At 49.8% G+C, this 10,395-nt stretch overlaps 2 long non-coding RNA genes across 4 annotated transcripts; one reads left to right on the top strand and one right to left on the bottom strand.

Annotated features, from left to right (window-relative positions):
* Positions 1–285: 285 nt before the first annotated feature.
* Positions 286–8,694, bottom strand: LOC110131514 (uncharacterized). Of its 3 annotated transcripts, none has more exons than XR_002312205.2 (3): positions 3,691–8,694; positions 2,651–2,821; positions 286–2,193 (listed from the first exon to the last, which is right to left on the bottom strand). It is a non-coding gene; the product is annotated as an uncharacterized lncRNA (long non-coding RNA). The 3 variants fall into 3 exon arrangements; XR_011486488.1 differs by lacking the exon at positions 3,691–8,694 and having other exon boundaries at positions 286–1,127; positions 2,059–2,193; positions 2,651–3,580; XR_011486487.1 differs by lacking the exon at positions 3,691–8,694 and having other exon boundaries at positions 2,651–3,580.
* On the top strand, positions 3,524–8,238 carry LOC139034023 (uncharacterized). Its single transcript, XR_011486489.1, has 2 exons — positions 3,524–3,836; positions 8,159–8,238. It is a non-coding gene; the product is annotated as an uncharacterized lncRNA (long non-coding RNA).
* Positions 8,695–10,395: the final 1,701 nt, after the last annotated feature.

The following is a 10,395-nucleotide window of genomic DNA, read 5'->3' as shown; positions in this document are numbered from 1 at the left end:
CAGCCTGCCCTGCGCCCTGCCTCGCCCGTGGGGACACAGGAGTGGTCTGAGCGAGAAGCCACCCAGGGCAGCAGGAACACACTGTTTATTTGCCGGATCCCCTGAGGTGCCCCTGCTGGGGACGGCTTTTCCACTCACAGCACTTCAGTCTCCTCTTGCATTACTAAGTTCCAGAGAACTTTGTTTCTTACTCATCACCACACAAAGCTCAAAGGAACCAAGAGACAATCCCACCTCTTGGTACCTCAACCACTTGAGAGGAAAAGTCAAGCAAGGACCCTAGTCTCAGGTAAAACAAAATATTTTAATTCTGGTTGATTTCTTTTTTCTCAAGAGAGGTGTTAGGCTGGGTGATAAAAACGTCTTCAGTTTTGTTTTTTGGATCTGTTTCTTCTAACTCCTGCCACCTGTAAACTTTATTCATTAATGTTAAGAATAACATTGAGATTCAAAGGTCTGGAGATGAAGTGGAAAATTATAACCAGAGTACATAACACTGTTATGCCACAAAAATTATGGTGCAATGTTTTCCTAAGTAAGCTTAATGTCCTTTATTAAATTCCTTTATTATAAGCCCCCAACGATTCTTGCAGCTCCTAGAATTTAAGCTGTACAAGCCATGCCATTTGTCCCTTTTCTGTCAATAAATTTCCAGAACCAAGTTCTACTGAGACATCAACCAGGAAACAAGAACTATCTACTCCTCTTCCTCCTCTTTCTCCCTGGTGGACAATGCAACCTGTTGAATAATATTTTTGGAGATTGCAAAATTTTCCAAAATGGTAAAAAATAGTATCAATTTTGCAAATGAGTTTATATTTTAAACATACATATAAATTAGACAAACAGAACATCAATGATATGTGGTACACACAAAGGAAGAGTCCCTCAGGTGACACTTGGCTTTGAACATGTGCTTTGAGGGTCAGAGGATGTTTCCTGAGGCCCAACCCAGGGAGTCTCAGCTTCAGCACCGCTGGCGTGTGGGCACAGGTCACGTTTGCTGCTGGGCTTGTTTATCAGCATCGCCAGCCTCTCCACCAGATGCTGGGAGCAGCCTGCCTCCACACGTGACAACACAATGCCCCCAGACAGCCCAGTGCAGAACCATGGATGAATCCTTAACTCTGGTAAAAAGCAAGACAAACAAAACTAAAACAATGTCTGTTCAATAAAAAGGGAAGAAATACCAGCACATGCTACACCATGTATGACTCTCAAAAACTGTATGCCAGGAAGGACACCAGACCCAGAGGTCCTGTTTATATGACACATTCTGCAAGGCAGTTTACAGGGAACGACAGTGCATGGGTGGGCGTCGGGGTGGGTGGGAGGGCCATGGGCTGGTGGAAACACGGTGCATCTGGTTTACGGTGACAGCTGCATGGCCAGGTCAGGGTTCTCAACCTCACTGAGATGAACACTCCAGACAAGTGACGTTTATAGTATGTAAATTTGACCTCAATAAAGCTGTTTTTAAAAAAGTGGAAAAAAAAAAACCCAATAGGAGGGTAAACGCACTGCAGAAGGATGGGCAGCCCCATCCCAGGGACTTCCCTGGAGTCTGGGCCGTGGTCTCCCCAAACCAAGGCCAGACCCCAGCATGCTGCTGACCACAGTGACCGTTAGACCAAGCAAGATGTTTTTGCCGGTCAAACAGCTGCACCGTCTGTTAGCACCTGATGCAACCCAACGGGCTGTGTAGTCAGTGCTTATGTGTGTCTTTCTATGGAAAACAGTGTGTACGCATGGTCACCCATGTCCAACCTGGCCAGGAAGAAGACAGGCGGCCCACGGGGTCTGCCCTGTAGGACCTTGTGCATTCTTCGTGGTGAGGTGGGGACCATTCATGATGGAGCATGCCTACTGTGACATGAGATGCAAAGGGGAAAAAGGCTTGAAACCCCCCAGAATCCCCCATGGCAGACTCAAACCTCTGCCACAGTAAAAAAAGAAAAAAGAAGCCTATCTCCTTTGCTGTGTGTTAAACAACAGCTACTGTTGCTAGTCAAACAATTCTGGGGCCTCTTTTTGGGGAACAGAAATACTCTCCCTTACCTGGAATCCCGGTTATTCCCAGGGGTTTGGAGCCTTCCTGATGAAGTTATAATTACCTACTATAAATACCCAATACATATTCAACCCTCTGTGAGGCAGCACTTGACATTTCTAGAATCTTCAGCTCTAATGGACCTGTGAAAAGTGAACAGTGGGTTAGAAATGGAGGCTGTCGGGTAAATTATCCCAAGACCTCACTGTGGCCAAGTTTTGGATAAAGGTGTTGGTAGCGAATTCACCCCCCACCTCCTTTTGCTGGAAGCTGTGGGGACTTTGTGGAAAAGAAGAGATGATTTCAATTTCAACAATTTAAATTTTCTCCAAGGCCTCTCAGGCAAAAAGATAACTTTCTGTTTTAATGAGTCTGCATCTGATATGTTACAAGACAGTGAAATTCTGAGAAGTCTTGTCCCTGCTTGAAGGCCAGCAAACTGAGGACATGGGAACTCACACCAGCCTCAGTGGAAGGTGCTAGGAGGAGGTTCACCCAACAACGCCTGCCAACATCTCAGGAAAAGCAACTGAGTGATCAATAATTCTGATTAGGCCCAACCTCTGAAGTGAGCTGAGGGCAGGAAGGATGCTGACCTACCAGTTAAATCCCACTGGTTTCCTAGAAAGTGTCATGTAGAACGTTCTCTCTGACTTGCTGATCAGCCACAACAACGGGCAGTAAAAGACAGAGGATGTCTCACGCATATTCTGTGAAATATGCACAACTTTACAGTAGTGTTTTGCTGAGCAGGATCTGGGCAACAAACACCTGTTAAAAATTAGCATATTCTAAAACATTGGGGGAAAAGGTGACATTGCTAGAGTAGATCCAAAGTCAGGGTTTTCTTCCCTACCTCTTTTTGACAGATACATAAAGATAAGCTTCAGGAGTAATTTTTAAAGTTCTCTTTCCAAATATTGACAGTTGTCAAGCGTCATGACCAGAGTGAGCAACATGGTCCTCACTGCCCAAGTGATGCAAGCTAAGTTAAGAATACAGTGGTGACTCGGCTTTCTACGCTTCAAGTTTTAAACTTACAGAAAAAAAAGTGGGAGGCAGGGTTACTGGTTCAACAACTCAACTAGGTTTATTCTAGCTAAGAGAGTCATAGATGTAGTCACCACCATACTTAACCATCATCCATGAAAATATTTACAGTTGCCTCTTTAGATCGGTTGTTGTAACTACTTTTCAACTGCCCCATGGTTTCCTTTCCTACTCAAATTTCTCTTGAAAAAGTCAATTCTTTTCCATGGACCTCAGACCTATTTTTTTTAAGTTCTAGGGTAAAAGAATTTTGTACAAGAGGAGACCGAGACTCTGGTCTTAAAGTTATGCTGAGGTACGTCTGATGACTCGGTGTAGACCGAAGAGCTCCCACTGGTCTAGAGTTGTGCTGGAGAATGTGTGACTCACGCTGACCTGTCCAGCATGCAGCACACTGCACTCTTCCCGGCCAGTCCCCAGGACCGTGGGCCCTGCTCCTGGTCCGTCCCTCCCCCAGACCAACTTCCCTCCTCCCTGTCTGCCCGCTTCTCGGGCCACCTGCCTGCTGCCGCTGCCGCTCCCCTTTAGCTTATCGTCTGCGCCTCTGTCTCGGTTCTTCCAGCAGGTGCCCCCGGCATACCCCTCTCTACCTGCTGCCCTGCTGCCCACTGCTTCTCTGGGCCTCGTCAGTGGATCTTTGACAACCAGCTCCAGTCTACAAGCCTCAAGACAGTTTCAGAGCCACCTTCCTCGAAGAATGACACTTTCCTGTGTGAGTGGATCATGTGGAGACCAGGTAACTGCGGCCTGTGATTCTGTGATTCAATTCCGCTTTATTAAATCATAAATCAATCTGCTGGGACCTGGTTGTGTCACATGACAACACTGCTTCGACCTTTGTGCCCAAATTATTTTGGCGGTTATCTTTGTTTTGCTCACACGGAGAGCCTGTTGGTTCTGACGTGGTGTAGAGCAAAGAGCACTGGACTACGAGTTGGACCTGAGTTCCAGGTCAGCTGAGCACTGGTGCGGGACACTAACTGGCTCTGTTGGGAAAACAAGTAAATGCACCTGAAGGTGCTCTCTGCGTGGGAGCATTTTGTGAAGCATTATAGAATTGACCAAGCCAAAGTAATTTTCTGAATGCCACTGTAGATGCCTTTCATTTGCAGAGGGTGGATAAATTTTCATAGTCTCAGGAAGAACTTGTTGGAGAGAAGACCTAGAGTGTGGACTTCTTCCCGAGAAACCTGGAGAAAAGGGGTGCGGGCATAAAGCAGGCAGGTCTGCACGCAGTAACGCCGCAGAGCACCTCGCGCTGAGCCTGGGGCACACTCAATATTCCCGCCGCCGACGTCGTCCCGAGTCTGTTTCAGAAAGGTGTGCAGTGCCAGGACCAGCCATGCTTCTCGAGAGAAGAAACATGGCTTTAGGCAACCGTTTCAACTGGTTCTGTGAACTTTGTCCAGAGCTAGTTTCACAGCAAACAATCAGCATCACCCTCTTCTGAGAAATGAACATAAATTGTGAGAAAGGCAGTGAATTAAGAAATCCAGGAAACAGAACGGGGCTATCAGATAGCAAGCGCATGGATCGGAGTGAAAGGTGACAGACGAAGGTCAGTGATATTGTGAGAAATGCGTAGCTGTGTTAAAAATCCCAGCCACAGGAACGCATCTGTAGTCAGAGAGGTGGAGCTGGGCTCCGGCTCAGGTGGAATCCCGGAGGAGACCCTGGAACAGGCCTTTCTGTGTGCAGAGCAACCTGTGCCCTCGGCGGACCCATGGGCTTGGCTGGGCAAGGGCCTGGCCCAGGGCTGTGAGCACAGTGGGGCCACTAGTGGTTTTGACTGATTAACTTACATACAGAGAAGATATAAACATGTCAGCAGAAGTATATTTTCAGCTTGAGAAGCAAAATAAAACAAGATTCAGGTGCTAATGGTGAGGCCTTGATAAAAAGAAAGAGGCTAAGATTCAATTCTCAAAACATTTGACTTTTATGTATTTATTTCTTAAAGAAAGGGCTCAGAAACGAATGATGTGGGCACATGGAGGGCTTGACACTCCGGGTGGGCTGAGCCGGGTCCTGCTCAGATTCCTGCAGTTCCCATGGTGCTAACTGCATGCCAAACAAGGCCCTGAGCACTGTTCTGGGACTGGGCGGGCAGGCGGGCAGGAGCGGGGGCTCCTGTCCTCCGACGATGGCTCAGCCCACACTCCAGGAGCAGGGGGAATCACAGACTGTGCCCTGGGGTCTGGGAACAAGGTGGGCAGGAGCCAGGCCTGGGGGCTTGCTGGCCCGAGGGGTGCCCAAGGAGGGGCTGGGAGGGGTGGGAGAGGGGGCGGACTCAAGCTCCTGCTATGGGCCAGGCCCTGCCCCCTAGGAGCTGAGGGTCCCTTGGCCTAGGCAAGGCCTAGAAACGCACTGGTGAGGGACAAGGATTTACCAAATAGCACATGGAACTCTACTCAATATCTTGTAATAACCTATAATGGAAAATAAAATTTTTAAAGCATCAATATATAAAATTGAGTCACTCTGCTGTACACTTGAAACCAACACAATATTGTAAATCAACTAAACTTCAATTAAAAAAAAAGAAGAAATGCACTTGGTAATTTCTGACACAGGAAAGGCATGCTTTTTAAATTTTTTGAAAGATATTTACTTCTGGATCACCAGGGAAGTCCCAGGAAAGGCATGCTTTATGGCTGGTATTCATCAAAGCCTCACAAAAACTTAAATTAGGTGCCAACAGCAAGCAGAAAGGCATTGTGATTTTTGCAATAGAGGAGATAGTAAGTTGTATGTCTGTAGAATGATTATATATCCGAGTCTCTGAAATGCACTGGGAGAGAGGGGGCCTTTCAGCCTCTGTTCACCTCTTGTGAAATGCACCTGTTTGTACTTGAGTCTCTTGTGAAACGTACATGTTTGTACTTGAGTCTCTTGTGAAATACACGTGTTTGTACCTGAGCCGCTTGTGAAATGCACGTGTTTGTACCTGAGTCTCCTGTGAAATGCACGTTTTTGTACCTGAGTCTCTTGTGAAATGCACGTTTTTGTACCTGAGTCTCTTGTGAAATGCACGTTTTTGTACTTGAGCCTCTTGTGAGACGTATGTATTTGTACCTGAACCTCTTGTGAAATGCACGTTTTTGTACCTGAGTCTCTTGTGAAATGCACATTTTTGTACCTGAGCCTCTTGTGAAATGCATGTGTTTGTACCTGAGTCTCTTGTGAAACTTACATGTTTGTACCTGAGTCTCTTGTGAAATGTATGTGTTTGTACCTGAGTCTTTTGTGAAATGTATGTTTTTGTACCTGAGCCTCTTGTGAAATGAATGCTTTTGTACCTGAGCCTCTTGTGAAATGTACGTTTTTGTACCTGAGCCTCTTGTGAAATGAATGCTTTTGTACCTGAGCCTCTTGTGAAATGCACGTTTTTGTACCTGAGCCTCTTGTGAAATGTATGTTTTGTACCTGAGTCTCTTGTGAAACGTTAATGTTTGTACCTGAGCCTCTTGTGAAATGGACGCTTTTGTACCCAAGCCTCTTGTGAAATGTACGTGTTTGTACCTGAGTCTCTTGTGAAATGTACGTGTTTGTACATGAGTTTCTGAGTGGAAGGGACACCACAGGAGAACACTGCGCAGGAAACAGCTTTCTCTCCAGGGGCCTCAGAGAGCAACAGTACCCTTCAATTCTCTTTGAAGAAAGGACCAGAAAAAATAGACATGGGAAAAGTCAGACTATTCAGTCTTTTCACTGGAGCCTCTACAGAGAATGAAATGGAAGCACATTGGCCACGTCCCAGTTGTCAGGAAACATGAAAGTGACAGATCAGAATGGCTCCAGCCCCATGCACACAGGCCGCAGTACACTGACAGCCTCAGGGCCTCGGGATTTCCCTGGGAGTACTGGTCCACATGGCAGAGACGACCAGGAGTCTCCACGTGACAGCCAGGAATGGCCACGAAGTGAAACAACAACAACAAAAAATGGGACAGAAGAGAAACACGTGGTGTAAAAACCTTCTTATTGAATTTTATATTTATTATCATGCCAATAAGTAAATGGGAACAAAATTAAAGTAAATGTCACAGTAAAAAGGATAGAAAAAGTCATGGACTAACACTTTCAATTGCGATAAAAATGTATTTTGAAAAATGGGAAAATGCATATATATCTTTGTGCCGGTCTGTCACATTAATGAGTAATTACAATTTGTTTTAAAGCCTTAACTTTTGCAAATTTGTCGATGATTGTGTGAAAGCTAAATTTCTCTTCATGTCAGATTTTCAGCCTATCGTTACTCATTGTTGATCACAGACCACTTTTGCTTTAATTTTGAAAATGTTGTTTCATGTTAAGTAACAAATAGTAAAAGTGTTAAAAGATAAGATTGGGAGAGATGCACAGGAATCCCATGTGATGTCAAATCCCATTAACAGCAAGTCCATGCTTCTCTCCTGGTCGCTCAGACAGTAAGGAATCCGCCTGCAGTGTGGGAGACCTGGGTTCCATTCCTGGGTCGGGAAGATTCTCTGGAGGAAGGCATGGCAACCCACTCCAGTGTTCCTCTCTGGAGAATCCTATGGGCAGCAGAGCCTGGTGGGCTAGAGTCCACGGGGTCGCAAAGAGGCGGACACGACTGAGCACAGCGGTCCTATGCTTCTTTGGGACCAATTCTGCTGGCTTTCAAATACGCCCCAGTCCCAATGTTGTTTAGGCCGGTAAATGTACAGAGGGGCTACCCTTGATTATTTCAAATCTACTCTACATGTTAGAGACCAAACTGCCCCCACGGGGCTCGGATCCCAAGTCTTCCTGAATGCGAAGTGGCTCAGCCATGTCCGACTTTTTGCGACCCCATGGACTGTAGCCCACCAGGCTCCTCTGTCTACAGGGTTCTCCAGGCAAGAGTACTGGAGTGGGTTGCCATTCCTGCCTCCAGGGGATCTTCCCAACCCAGGAATTGAACCCAGGTCTCCCACATTGCAGGCGGATTCCTTACTGTCTGAGCCCCTAGGGAAGCCCTTTTCTGAATTTACTGAAAGAGAAAAGGGCAGAACTAAGACTAACGTATTCTCTGTCTTATTCTTTCTGTGCCAGGGCTGCTGTCAGTGGGAAGTCTTCCACGTTCACGTCCATGTAGGAGACACTGCTAATTAAAGGGTGTGTATTTAAAATGACCATGTCTGAGGTTGCCATTATATTATTAAAACTACAGCACACACAGTGGTTACTGAGATTTAGATGAACCACAGAAATTTGGGAGGAGGAATATTTTAGCACTTGTATGGTTTAAGATTGCTGGCTCTTGGTGCTAACAAAAGACAGATGAACTATGGTTCTTTATTACTATGAGGCATTTGTCATCAGTGCTCTGTAGCTGGTGTGTCTCCCCCTCCAGCGGGAGCGGCAGGGGCACAAGGACCCCAGCCCCCAAGTCCCGGTGCTGGGGGCGGGGCGGGCACTTGGGTCGCCAGGAGCACCCAGTGACCATGCGGCCTGGAAGCTCCTGGACTGGAGCCTGGAGTTTGGGTGAGGAGTCTCGGCAGCCCTGACGGGGACACACTTTGTGCAGAGGTCCCTCCGCAGGGTCACACCTCGGCACCGGGTGACCCCAGGGTGCCCCACCCTCCCTCCTGGGCGTCCCCCACCCGAGCCTCTGCGGCCCGACAGCCCTCTGTCTGCAGGGGCTGCCCTGCCAATCACCTCTGGCACCTGACGCTTTCTGCTCTGGGGAAGCCACACCAGCCCTGCCTGGCACCACGTCAAGGTGACCTACCTGCGCGTGCCACCCTGCCTGGTGGATGGTCTTTGGGAAGGGCCTGTGGGCGTCCCATGGGACACCCACCCGCACAACGGCTCTTGTCCCCGCCTCCAGCCCACCCTGCCCGCGAGTCACAGCCAGGGCCCCATGCCTCCAGGTCACCCAGCTGTGCCTGCGCCCATGTCCCTCCACCCCGCCCTGCATGCTCTTGACTGCCGCCTCCCCCGGTTTCCATCCACAGCCAGCATACCCTGCACAGGGGGCCCTCTTGGCCTGCACTTGTGCTTCTAAGTGCAGTGTTTGTTCACAGAACATTCTGGAGCGACTGCCTCCCGTCCCCAGCTCAACTGAAAGGCCATTGAAGGCAGGGATGCCAAGCCGCACCCCTCCCCTCCCCTCCCCCAGGCAGTCCCGGGCACCTGCGCAGGTGGGCACCGGGGCCTGACCGGGGCCCTGCCCCACCTTCGTGGGGCAGACGTCAGGTGAGCCCTGAGTCCGCTGGCTTTCCCTCAGAGGGGTCACTTGCCCAGGTGGGCTGTGGGAAAGTGCAGGTCGGGGGCCGACCGGGAGGCACAGACACTTCAGGGACAGTTTTTAAAGATGAGGGCGGTGAGTCACAGGCTGGTTCCCGACACCACGCTTCTGGGGCAGAGCGTGCAGGCGACCGGGCTCCTCTCTCTGGGACCCACTTTCAGCACCAGCTGCCCACACTCACACTTCTTGGAAGCCGGGGGCGTGTCCTCCGTCCTGTCATGGGGTCTCCACCCCTCCCTGCGGAGGGCCCGGCTGGTGGGACAGAGTCGGGCCCACAGAGAGCAGGACGCCCTGCCAGCCGGCTGCGCTTCGGGGTTGGGAGTCAGGACGGGACACAGCCCTCTGTACTTCTGGACACCCCAGGTCTCACCAGGCTCTGGCTGCTCCTCACACGGCTTCCTAAGAGCACACCTGCAGGAATGCCTGCGCCTGCAGGGACGCTGGTATTCAGAGGGAGGCGACCTTGGAGTGGCTGGTCAGGCTGCAGGGCTCCAGGGTTCACACGGCCACTTTCTGACCTGAGACTGGGCAACACTCAAGTTCTCTAGAATCTGGCCTCTTCATCCGAAAACTGGGGATAATAGTAAAATCCATGTGAGGAGACTGCTGAGAGGGTGTGACTTCAGGGAAACATCACACACGAAGTGCTCAGTGACTGCTGACCATCCTGTCCTCCAGATGGGAGGCGGGGTGCACAAGGGGGTCCCTAGAGCAGCAGGGCAACGGCCAGCCCCACCCAGCTCTCCCGGGGTGCTTCCTTCACACCAGGCTCCCCGCGGAGAGGCTCCCCTTGGGAGGGAGCTGCCTTCTCGCGGCTTCCCCAGCTGTTTCAGAGACTCCAGGACCCCACCGGCCGCTTGGTTTCCAGCCCAGGCCGCACCCACCCTGCCCCACGCCACCACCACCCCAGCTACACATTGGGACCCGCAGCTCCGAGCTCCCGGCATTGGACATGGCAGGAGGGGATGCTGTGCTGTGGGAGCCAGGAGACCCCCTGTGCCCCCGAGAGGGAACTGGCCTCACGCCTTCCTGCCTGCTG

This window comes from Odocoileus virginianus, unplaced genomic scaffold (genome assembly GCF_023699985.2).
Source record: "Odocoileus virginianus isolate 20LAN1187 ecotype Illinois unplaced genomic scaffold, Ovbor_1.2 Unplaced_Contig_19, whole genome shotgun sequence".
In the NCBI taxonomy this organism is placed as follows: Eukaryota; Metazoa; Chordata; class Mammalia; order Artiodactyla; family Cervidae; genus Odocoileus; species Odocoileus virginianus.
Note: the sequence above shows the minus strand (reverse complement) of the source record. Positions and strands in the feature narration are given on the sequence as shown.